The sequence below is a fragment of the Vanellus vanellus genome, assembly GCF_965231255.1.
Source record: "Vanellus vanellus genome assembly, chromosome: 26".
NCBI lineage: Eukaryota > Metazoa > Chordata > Aves > Charadriiformes > Charadriidae > Vanellus > Vanellus vanellus.
The window spans coordinates 396190-408598 of NC_138931.1; the positions used below are offsets into that span (position 1 = coordinate 396190).

The window sequence follows — 12409 nt, forward strand, 5'->3', positions numbered from 1 at the left end:
CCCGGTCTCCTGCTTCTCAGAGGCACTGGGCGATGCAGCGCAGCCTCTCTGGAGCCTCTCTGGGGAGGAAATTCCCAGTTTGTGCTGTTCTTTGTTCCGTGGCTGCGGTAACTTCTCCTTCTTTGGAGAATAAGATGTTAAAGAGCTCTTGAAAATGATCAAACCCTTCAGCTTCACTGCTGTGATTAATCAATCACAGCTGCTGCTTTACAGCTCCTTGTTTTGATGTGTTTCAGGTTGTTCCGAAGTTAGCCCAGCTCAGGGCCAGTAAACACATTCCTGAGCCCTGGCACGGTGCTGGGATGGAGCAAAAGCTGAATTTTCCAGTGCTGCACTTTGTTCAAAGCCAAGGCTGCCTAAGTCTGTCGGGGAGAGCCACGGGGCAGCCTGTTTGTTTGGCACAAAGGAGGGCAGTAACGAATTACTCACTCTCGCCATTATTTTCAGCAAAAGAGAGTTCTGCTCAGAGGCGTTTTGTCTGGGGAGCCTTGTGTGGCCCCCGGAGCTGTGCCGTGCACGCCAAGCCGGCGCCGCAGGGATGCTGCCAGGCTCCCGGGGAGACCTCGGGGGGCGTCTGGGGCTTCGCACCACCAGGAGAGGAAAGGTTCCTGGTCCCGGTGTGGTAAGAGCAGCCCCTGCGTGGCAGACGTGCCTTCTCCTAGCCATGGGGGCCGGGCGGCGGGGAGCTGTACGCCTGCTCCTCTGGTGCTTGGATACCTCCGTTCATTTCTCTGCTCAGTGCAGTGCGCGGTCTCTGGGCTGGGGTTTCCCCAGCTGCCTGCGTTTGGGGTGACGGGGTGGCTGTTCCCGCAGCCCTACCAGCCGGGCAGCCCAGTGCTCCCGAAGCGTCCGCTGGAGGCTGGCATAGAGCTTCCTCCGGCAACAGCGTGGTGCCTGAACACCCTCGTGTCCCCTTCTGGCGGCTGGGGAACAGGCAGCATCCCGAAACCCTCACTGGGCCAAGGAGGCACGGGCGAACACGGAGGAAGGCAGCTCGTGCTCTGCGACAGATGGGGTGAGCGTGCAATGCGGGGAGGGGGCGCACCTTGAAAAATTTTAAAGGATTTATTAATTTGTAAGTTATTTCCAACATTTCTTGTGCTGATGCCGCCATTACAAGGGAGCATGGGATGCTCTTGGGAATTATATAATCCTAAAAAAAAAGTGAGGAAGAGATTTAAGAAATATCTCTTCCCTGGATGGCAGCTGCATCATTGCAAATATTGTCTGATCTGCCCTTCTTAGCACTGAGGTGTCTGAGGCTCCAGGTGGCAGCTCTAAGGAGTGTGTGTCAATTTTGGAGGCTTAGATGCATGGCTTAAATGCTCCTTAGCAGTTATTTTTTTTACAGCTATAGAGCCAAGCAGGATCATGAAGCATCACAGCTCAGATAGTTTATAAAACTGCTGTCAAGCAGATTAAGCTGGAAATGGAAAAATTGCCGGTGAAGTCTCTTCTCTTCTTTCTAATGTTTGTGTGATAGAGGGTGATTTAAAGTCCGCTTCACCACCCAGGTGAGGCTCCAGATACCCGGCAGCAAAAGGGCAGCAGCGTGGCCCAGCCAGCTACTGCGCACAAACGAAATCCCTGAGACTGTCTGCAAAGTGTATTTAATAGAAACAAATCAAACTAAGTAGACACACCTCCCAGTGAGGTGTATTGCTTAAGACACAGCGTTTTTATCAGGCTCTGGCAAAGGCGATACCTAGAGAGCAGAGCTCTTTTGTGAGAAAAAGGGGAGGCCCGTAATCGCTTTGATTAGCCGGATGTTCAGAAGGGGAGCGAAGCAGCGTGGTTTTACCGGGCTTTGGAAGTGAAGGTAGAAAGGAGACTTTCCACATCTCAGCAAGACGAGTATCCCCCAGTTCCTCCAGGGTGCAGCCAACCCCCCGTTGCCTTCGGCTGCAAAGACTTTTGAGACATTTCGCCTCCCCTGCAGAGACCCGTCACCCCCCTCCCTGCTGGTTTGTGGGAACGGGAGGCAGAGCAGGGCCAGATCAACTGCCTTTCTCCTTGTTGGCATACGCATCGCAGGCTGGAAATGTTCCCTCCCAAGGCTTGGAGCACAACCTCTCTCTGCTCCATCACGTCCCCGTTTCTTACCGAACTTGCACCTCGTAAGGCTCGCGTGCTGGCAACCGAGGTGCTCTGCCAGTTCAGCAAAGCGGGGACAGGAACCCTCGGCAGTACCGAGCCGGTCCTCGCCCTCCTTATGTCGTTATAAGCAGAAAGGAGGGCAGTGAGGTGACATCGCCCCTAAAGTTTTGCGCTGGCAGAGGGAAGGTGTATGGGATTGTGCTCGTCTGCGCCCTGGTTTTCAGGACTTTCAGTCTGAACTCTGAAGCGGCTTTACCCCGGAGGGTACTGCACACAAAAAAGGAGGAGTGTACTCTCTTTCTATATTCAGCTGTTACTGGATTGCAGACTGGGGAGGCCGGTTTGGTTTAGGCCTGGATGTGTACTACAGACACGGGCACGTGTGCGCTGCTGTGTCTCCTCACTGCGTCCGCTTTGCAGGGCTCTGCGTCTGCCCCGGTTTCTCCTTCCCCCGTCTCTCGCCTTTCCCTCCTCCGCTCTGCCCCGGCCGTGGGCACTTGTTCGCTGCCTTCTGCGCCCCGTCCGTCCCGCCGGGGGAGGCCCTGACCGCCCTTTGGCTGCGGATGAACCCGTCCCCCTCCCCTCGCAGCTGCTCTCCTCCGGCCGCCGCTCTGAGGAAGCGGCTCCCGCCCCTCGTCCCCGCGTGGGGGGCGCGGCTCCCGCTGGGCCCCGGTGCCGCGTGCGGGCGCTCGCTCCGTAGACCCCGGGGATTAAAATAGGTGCGTCATCTGCAAAAGTATGAATCTGTGAGGAAACGTGTTCCCCCCGGAGCCCGCGGTGCCCTGCAAAGCGCATCGCCGCGTCCTCACACTCTCCCAGCGACGGACATCCCTCCAGGGGGGCTCCGGGCCGCGCCGCACCGGGCGGCTCTGCCCCCCCCCAACCCCTCCCCGCCCCCCCCCCTCGAGCCCGCCCGAGCCCCGGGAGCCGCTCGGGGGGGGCCGGGCCGGGCCGTACGGGGCCGCAGGAGCGGGATGCGGCGGGACCGGCGCGGCCCTGCGGAGCGCGGCGCAGCCAATGGCGGCCGCGGGGGGCGGAGCCGCAGCCGCAGCCCGGAGCCGCCCGCCGCTCCCCGGCACAGTCGGCGCGGGCAGCCGGAGCCGCCGGTCCGGGCAGGAGGAGAGCCCCGGTCCGGGCAGGAGGAGAGCCCCGCTCCCGTCGCGCCCCCCGCCCGCAGCGCCGCCCCGAGGTACCGCCGGCCCGTCCGCGCCCGTCCGGGGCTGCGCGGTGGAGTTGGAGGAAAGTTTGCCGGGGGGAGGGGGGGAGCTGGTTGAGCACCGTGTTCGCGGGAGGGGGTCTGGTGAGCTGCCGGGGATCGGCTGCCGGGGGCGGCGAGGCCGCCGGGGCGGTGCCGGTGCTGCCGGGGTGGTGTTGGTACCACCGGGGCGGTGTTGGTACCACCAGCGATGCTGCGGAGGGGCAGCCCATGTGTGGGGGTCCGACCCGGCACCTGCTGTGCCACCCCCGGACCTGCGGCAGGAGGTCAGAGGCGACCGGTGTGCGCTGTGCGAGTGGTCCGGCCCCGTGCCAGGCGTTAGACTATTTTCCCGGTGGAGTTTTGACGGAACGCTGCATCCACCTGTGGGCCGGTGGCCACTGCCGGGCAGGCCTGTGGGTGCGGGCATCCCCCGTGCCAGACCGCCAGCGGGAACGCGGGGCGCTTTTACTGCGCGGGCTCTGTGCAGGCGTCCCCACAGCCCGGCGTGGGAACGGGAGCTCTCGGGGCTGCGGGATGCAAGCACAGATGTCTGCAGATGCAGGAAAACAAGCCTGTTCTCTCTGTTGTTTGGGAAGTTTGGAGAACTTCCCAAGTCAGCGCTGCTTCGAGAGCAAAAGCACGTTTCCAGGGAGGCAGCTGAGTGTGGGGGGCTGAGGCCGCCGTCCTGGGGGCAGCCCTGACCCCGCTCACTGCAGCACCCGTGGGAGAGAGCCACCAGCCTGTACGGCTGCTCGTCGCCGGCGAAGGGGATCGGTCTGTGCGTCTCCGTGGGGCTGGCCGGCCCCATGTCTTGCACTGGAGTCATCTGTAGGTCTGGGAGCTTAAGCAGAAGCTGTCTCGTGTGCAGCATGAGCGAGGTGACTGCTGTTCTGGGCTGCGTGAAGGATCTCCGGTAACTGACCCTTGAGCTGTCTGAATTGCTGGCAATCGTATCCGTTGATTACTGATACCAGACCTGGGCAGTGCCCCCTCAGTTCCTGATGTTAAACATGCTCTGGTTGCTGCCCTCCGGGCAGCCACATGGTCCTTTTCCCCTCCTCTGATGTTGGAGTGACCTTAGTGTGCAGTATTGGGTGAAGAGCAAGGTTTGCGAAGCCTGAAGGAGACAGTTAAAAATCAGCAGTTTGCATTTTCTGCATGAGATTGTGCTGTTGGCTCTGGCATGAGCACGTGCAATCCATCTGCAAAACACAAACAACCGGCTCTGGAATGGCAGAGGTGAGTGCGGGGAGCAGGGGGATGCTGCGGGAGGGGGGACGCTGGGCAGGGGAGTCTTGGCTTCGGGGCTCTCGTCATTCCACGGGGAAGGGACAGTGACCTGGAGCATCTCCTGCCACTTCTCCTTGCACTGTGCTGTGGGGCGGGGAATGGCAGGGACCTGATAAACAGTTTTGTAAGAGTTATTTTGATAAAGGTTGCTAGACAGTGACTCATCCCCTGTAGGAAGGGACAGGAGGGAGGGGCAGCGCAGGAGCTTTCTAGAGTAAAAATGGGGCTCTCCCCCAATTTTACCAGAAACAGGGGGGCAGGAATCCTTTATTACTCCCAGAGCAGCGTAGACCTGTCGAATATAAACCTCCTAATCCCAGTGCCCCTGCGTGTGCTCTGGCACCTTCTGCATCCCTGTCCCTGGGGAGGCTCCAGCCTTCTGGCCGCATCCTGGGGTGGGACTCTTCCAAAATTTGGAGTGACGGCCCCCCAGTTGATTTTATCTGATCATTCTGAGTCACTGCAAATATAGTTAATTAGTCCTTGTCCCAACACAGCAGTTTGCACTGTGTTTTGGTGTGCGTACGCGGCCGACTTGGGTGTGCACATGTCAGAAGTCACTTCCCTTGGCTCCGAGTTGCACTGTCTTAACTTTCCTCCTGCCTCCAGCCGTCCTCCCGCGGGCTTTCTGCCCTCTCCCGCACTGAGGAGGTGGAGTGCTGCTGCGTTTCCACTTCCCTGGGTGTGCTGCAGACAGGTACGGCGCCCCGACGGCCCCCCCGGCGACTCACGGCACTGCTGACTAACCCTTCGCGAGGTGTTGTCTGTGTATGGAGGTGTTTTGCTGATGTTTGCCTGGAGCTGGTTCGTTTGGTGCCTGCAGTGTGCACGGGAGTTGGTGCGGCCCGTCGATGCGCGCTGCCTCGGCGCCTCGCTGCCCTGCGCAGCCCGGCGTTCTCTCGGGGTGGCTTTGTGGCTCTGTGGGTGTGTGTATGGCACTGCACCACCCGACTTCTCTTCTTCGCGCCCGGGGATCGAGCTGGGAATGCTGGTGGCCAGTCTGGTCCCACTACAGATTTATCACCCTTCCCTGCAGGGGTTTTGCTGTTGCGGGGGAGGAAAAATCCCCAAACCCACCAACGAACAGCCCTCTTCCCCCACGTCGGTGACCAAACGTAGACAATAACAGTGGGGATCTTTTGAGACTTATTTCTTTTCAAGAAGCAACTTTTGACCATCAGTCGGCATCTTTTTCAGACCCGTGAGTCTCTGGCCAGACCCTTTTTCATTGCAAGGTGTTCTGCGGAGTCGGGGGGGTCCCAGGAGCCCCTCGGACACCGCTGTGGGGGCTGAGACAGCCGGGCAAGTGTCTCGCGTTATCTGGGTTAAGCTCCCAAGGAAAGCGGTGTGACTTGAGATCCAGAACTGGTTTGGGAGATCAGAACTGGGCCAATTTCTAGGCCAGAACGGGGCCGCTCGTGTTCCCAAGGGTGGATGTGGGTACAGAAGCAGATGAAGGTGAAGGCTCCCACCTCCCCCGTTGCCCGGGTGCCGTCCTCCCCCAACGCCGAGGGGGCCGTCTCCCTGACGGCTGACGGGCAGGTAGCAGGACATATGGAACCTTTATTATTCCTTACGAAATGTGAAAAACAACCCTTGGTGAGAGTGCCAGGGCAGCGCGGTGCAGACAGGGCTGCCCTAAGGTGTAGTGCAGCTTCAGGAGAGGAGAGGGACGTGTTCTCCCCACCGTGCCGTCCTCTCCTCTGCAGAGAGCGTTTACTGTGTTTGCATCCGCTGAAGGGAGGTTTAACAGAGCCAGGCTTTGCCGTAGCGGTTGTGCAGCTGCGACCTTCAGGCGGCTGGTGGGTGGGACTGGCGACGCGCTGGCTTGGTGGGATGGTGCAGCTTTGCCCCTTTGCTTCGGATCTTCGGTCATTTCTTGGGCACTTTGTTGGCACGGCGCTCCACGTCCCCTGCCCTCTGGGGACGCACGTGCCCAACGCTCCTGTCCAGCGCTGCTGGGCTGGCGGAGGGGCGAGCGCAGGCAGCGCGCGGGTCGAGGGGCACCCTCGCTGCGGGGGACGCTGGAGGCTCCTGGTGCCCTGCCCGGGGCGCAGCAGGGACCGATGCCACAGGGCGTCCCGCTCCTTACTGCAGCGCACGTGAGCAGTTTGGTTAAGCAGGTGCTTATCTCTAGGCATGCCCGTGGGTAAGTTTAAAAAGTCAAGAGGAATTAAATACATATTTTTCTGGGCTGTGGCTTTTGTGGGAGCTGTGTATAGGAGGACAAAGGGGTTTGTAGGGTCGCTTGCGTTCTGCTCTGCCGTGCCCGCTCAGCCTGGCGCGTGCACGAGAGCATTTGGGTCTTTGTGTTTGTGGTCACCTTGCAATAGACACAGGCGGCGATTTCTGTTCTCCCTGCCTTTGCGCCTCGTTCTGCTGACACCTGCGTTTCTCCTCCGCTCGGAGGTGTGAACGTGTCTACCTGCCACCACCGTCTGCTCCTGCAGAGCAGGAGATGGCGTTTTGCAGGGGACGGGGGGCAGCCGTGCCGTTCGCTCCTTCATTTATTAATTAGAAAGAAATAAAGTTACAGAGAGATCAGATTTTGAGAAAGACCCAGAGTTCCAAAATGCTCCCAGAGGACAGATCCCTAATTGCTCTCTAATTGCATTAGAGTTTAATTTGTTGTTGTTTTTACTGTAACGCTCCCATTTTTTTCTCGACAGTTTGCTTTGTTCCATTAAGTAGAAATGGCTGGAGATGAATATTCTCAATATTAAAACTTGCCTGTTGTGCAATGCTTGATAGTTTTTGGGCCGTTAATGTGCTGGCAGGGGACGTCGGTGGTGTCTCCTGCCTCGGCGGTCGGCATCCTCGTGCGGGGGCATTCACGTGTGCGGCACAGCCTCGGTCCCGTGGCAGCGTTTTGCCCGTATGTGCGAGGATGGGGCCCGGGAGTTTCTGCAAGACTTCGCAGGTGGGGTGACACCAAGCCGAGGGTCCGTTGGCCTGGTCACGGTGGTGTCGGTGTCCCTGGGCGGCGTTACGGCCAGCGCTCGTGTGAGTGGCCACTGGCCGCGGGTCCGGGGTGGACGGGGCGGCTTGCAGAGCGCTGCCCTCGTGCCCGGCAGAGGATGGGGGATGCGGCAGGAGGGAGAGGGCTCCCGCCGGGTGGAGGGGCTCGCTCTTGAGCTGGGCATCGCTGCCAGAGGAGGTGGTGGGTGCAGGGGGGCGGTGGGGGCTGCCGTGGGGGAGCGCTGTGTCCCGCCTGGGGGTGTGCGTTGGCTCCAGCCCCGTCGCCCCTCGGCGCCTGCGGGGTGAGATGGCAGTTGGAAGGCGAGTGGCAGTTGCTGTCCTTCCAGGACACGACACAAAGCCGCGCCGAGCTCGCCCAGAGCGGCTCACAGCAGCAGCACTTCAAAGGGCTCGTTTAATCCATTCCTCCGGAGCACCGAGGGGGAGCAGGGCTGGAAACGCAACCGGGAGGCTTCAAAAAGGGCTTTCGGGAGCTTCATTTGGAAAGCGATAGGGGAGGAGAATATCGCTCCTCTTAATTCCAAAGCAGAAATACATTTATTTTGCCTTGTTAAAGGGGAAGTGGGGCACAAGATGTAGTTAAGCTTGGACCTGCTTCTTGCCAACACGTGTTTGTTGCTGAAACAAATCCTCAAGGTGGGAGAGTATAAATAAACCTTCTCAGCATATCAGCCCCTGCACTCGCGGCCCTGGAGGTGTCTCCCCCTGTGATCTACTCACTTACACATCCCATACGTGTTCCTTGTGTGCGTATCACAGGGGGTCCCTGGACGAGGCCCTGGCTGCCCGTGAGATGGGCGCGATGGAGCTGCGCATGTGGCTCTCAAAAAGCAGGATCAACGCTAAGATGCAGGGAACTGCGCTATGAACCTAAAACGGCTCCTAAATTTCATCCAGCCGTTTAAAACCAGTGGGTGGGCTTGGTGGCAAAGTGAGACGTTGGTATTTAAAGCTGTCTTGAAGGATACAGCCACAGACTTGACACCCAGCAGCGAGCTGTGAGTATGAGGCACGCACTGGTTTCGAAATTACATAAAGAAAACGGGACGAGCTGTGAGCGCTGGATCTGCGGCACCCAGAGCGGCTTGTCAGGAACCCCGGGAATAGGGTGGGATTGAACACCCACTGCTTTTGAAGCCATGAATTAATCGGTTAAACCCCCTGTTGTACGGGATGCTGTGCAAGCTCCTCTATTATTTCAAGCACAATAAGCACATGTGAGCGGGCGGTATTAGTAAGAGAGGCAGAAACTCGAGTGGTCTCTGTGGGGGACTAAGGCGGTCGGGCTGCCGCGGCCGCCCTGAGCCCGGGGTTTGACCAGATCCCGCTGTGGGGGTGCTGCCCGTGGCGCCCGTGCCTTGGAACGCTCTGGGGTCCGTGGATGTGCCCGCGCGCTCTGGGTGAAGGAGCGGGAGACTGGAACAATTAGTGGGATTTTCCCTTCCCACCATGCCAAAATATAAGTTGACGTGTTCGTATGCGCATCCCCCGGTCTCGCGGTCGGGTCTGGCGGCAGCAGGGTGGCCGCAGAGCTGGCACGGGTCTTCGCAGCCCGGGGTGCTCCCGTGGGGGCGGCCGGAGCCACGGTGGGGACACGGCAGAGTGTGCACGGGGCTCGCGGGCGGCGCGTGTGCTCCCGCGGTCAGAGCCGGGCTGAACCCCGGCGTTTCTCCTGCTCCCAGCCGTGACCCTGCGTCATGGGCGCTGGCGTCTCCCACGTCCACGCTCACCTCCTCTCTGGGCTGTGCGGAGCCTTGCCTTGAGTGACGGCACGCGGCGGAGCCAGCCAGGGCTCAGCCTGACTTCAGACGAGAACTAATTAATCAGTTTTGTGTTTCCCACCCTACAATATCACTGGTGAGAGCATCGAGATGATAACTGTGGATCCAACTGCTCATTTGGAAATATTGAATGATTATACAAGTTTATGACAATATTATTTCCTGCCTCCAGAGATGCTTCATGATACTACTAATTGTAGCAATAATTAATCCGTCTAATTTCCAAGCACACGACTGTAGTTCACAGGAGTCTGGCAGGGACAGGCACCACGCAGAGTGTGGGGACCTGTTATTTTCTCTCTAATTGTCAGATGTTTTTACCGCAGTTTCAGCTCACTGTGCTGAGCGCCGGGCTGTGCCCCCCCCCTGCTGCCGGGGGGATCCCCCACGTGTGGGGACGGGGCATCACGACAGAGGGGCTCGAGGAGGCGGTTTGTAGTGCACCGCTCCAACAGTGGGCACGAAGGGCATCGCAAAGCAGGGTGGAACCGAGTCCTTGGTGCCATTTATAGTTATCTTCGCTAATCTGTGTTTACAAAACTCTTCAGGAGTTTCGCAGTTCCTTTCTGCAGCGCAGGCTGGTTCGCGCTTTAGGCTGTTTCAAATTGCCAAGCTCTGCCGTGGTTTCAGAGCGAGCTCTGTCGCTGCTTGTGCTGAGGAGGTCACGGGGCTGTTTCGCATCGTCTCTGCCGGTTGATGCGGATCGTGGTGAACCCCATTACATTCAGCCTTCCCAGGAATAAGTCATGTTTTAATGAGCGTTTCATTCTCATCTGGCTCTGATTGTACCAGGCGATGCGTTACTTCGGGAATTGGGTGTTACGTGATGGATGCTTTCCTGTTCCTCAGAAATCCTCCACCGCCAGGTCTTGGCCCCTTTGCTCTGGGAGGTGGTATAGCTGAGATGTCTCTTCGGTCTGTTTGTTTTTTTGGAGAAGTCTGCACCTTTTCAGAAGTTTTGAATCTGTGTGCGCGTGATGCAGAGGTATTTTCCTGCCACTACCAAAGCACAGCGATTGTTTTGGTTTGGCGGAACATATGAAAAGCATTTTTCAGCCTTATTTCTCCTCTGGCCGGAGAGGAAGGCTGATGGCCATGGCTGAAGGATAACTTACACCCCCCACTTTGGTAACTGATGTTGTATGGAACACGTTAACTTGTTTTAATGCCTTTCTGTTGCTTCTTGGTCCCACGGGGGGATGCCTGATAGGGACTGTAGGAACAGGAGTCCGCGCAGGATGGAGAGAGAGGAAGACCTTTCCAAACTCTGGAGTCAGAGAGTCGGAGCCCGTCTCCAAAAGGAGCAGCTGGTGCTCAGCCTGGAGCGTGCCCGACGCCGGCCCTTCTGCAACGGCAGTTTAATTTCTCACTGGTGAAAATAGAACAGTTTGCATTTCTGGTGACCCGTTCACGTGTGGAGCTGGAGCACTACAGTGGGCACTGATGAACCATTTCTCATTGATCATCTGTTGGTAAGGGACAGAATAGTGCTGGGTATTTTTTTGGAGGGGAAAATGAAGCACAAGTTATCCGAGTGGTTTGCCGAAACGCTCCCAAATCCGAGGCAGATCTGACAGAAGACTTAAGTCCAGCACGCCTCTGCTCCTGCTTCTTAGAAGAGAATGAATGCAAACAAAAGAAGGGTTGTGTTGTTAAATCAAGGATGGGCAAAGAAAAATAAAAGGCTGTAGGAGGGATGTAAATGTTTTATGTTTTACTTTAGATAAAGCTCCGTGTTGTTTGCAGTTGCACACAAAGCTAATTGACAGATTACATGATAATATGAAGAAGTTTAATGAAATCTGCTGGTACCCTTTAGAGGACGTGGAATTTGGATGCGCAGTTAAATTAGGCGAGGGGTTTAGCGGCTCCATGCTAACTGGGGGACTTGGATACAAAGGATTTGCGTTCCTGGTGTCTTGTTTCTAAATCATTTCATTGATTGCAAAAAGCTCTGCTCTAGGAGGGGAGCTGCAGCTGAAGGGAAGAGAGTCCATCAGTCATTACAAGTAGGGGGGGTTCCTGGCCAGTGCTGCTCGGCTGCCTCGGCGAGACCTGGGCTCCTATCGATCCTCGCCGGGCGGCACTCGGTGAGGCAGCTCCGGCTGGCAAATATCGGACGTTTCGCGGGTGGACAACGGACCGTCTCGGGGAGGGGAGAGGAGCTCAGCCCGCCGCGGGGGCTCGCGCGACAGTGAGGGTCACCAGGAGCATCTCTGCTGCTGCTCTTGCTAACTTCGTTAACCTTCACTGGGCAGGGAGCCCTTAGCGCTGCCGGCAAGCGAGCAGTGACACTAAACTGCTTTGGGGTTAGAGCTGTTGAGGCTGAAGCCGGTTTTGGTAAGAGGTGCTGTTGCCTCACCGGCTGTGCCAGCGTGCGGGCTTTTGTCGAGGCATCCAGTATTAGAATAATCCCCCATCAGTGATGGACAGATTTGTTCTCTGACGGCTTCTTCTAAGCTCGTTGCCACCTTACGTGGCTTTGCCTCTTGGGTTTCTGAGCTGAAGCTGATGGGGAATGACAAGCCCTGATTATGCAAAGCACCAGCGGCTACGAGCTGCGGGCACGGGATTCGGCTCGACTTGCTTCCTACTGTTTTGTACGTTAGTAGGGAGCCACGGGAAAAAGTAGGTCCTGCTTATCCAGAAATACGTGTGGCGCCCTGATTGTAATTGCAGAGAAAGGCTGCGCGGGAGCCGCTTGCCGGCTTCTCCCCCGCGCCGGCTCCTGCTGCGGCGCAGCCCCGGCACCGACCCGCGGGCAGGGACCGGCGCGGGGCAGCAGCACCCCCTGATTTTCGGGGCGCTCGCAGCCTGGCAGCGCAGAGCGCGCTCCGGGGAGGCTCGGAGACTATTTATGCATCTTTTTGTGAGAGACCACCGTTTCCATAGCAACCCTGAGCATCACATGGTAACCCTGGCTCCGCAGCATGGGAGCCCGCAAGGCGCCTCGCTGCGCCCCGTGCTGATGTCCCCGCGACGCCCCGACGCCTCGCGGGGTCCCGGGGGGCACGGGGGCGCTGGGGCAGCGTGATGCTCGTGGCTGGGGGCACCGCGAGAGCTG

At 58.2% G+C, this 12409-nt stretch overlaps 1 protein-coding gene across 1 annotated transcript in view; it reads left to right on the forward strand.

Moving 5' to 3' along the window:
* Positions 1 to 3190: 3190 nt before the first annotated feature.
* The window catches only part of ZMAT4 (zinc finger matrin-type 4), a 66264-nt gene continuing 57045 nt past the window's right edge, over positions 3191 to 12409 (forward strand). The window contains exon 1 of the mRNA XM_082495809.1: positions 3191 to 3286. The gene's annotated coding sequence lies outside the window, so the exon portion shown is untranslated. The remainder of the gene's footprint in view (positions 3287 to 12409) is intronic.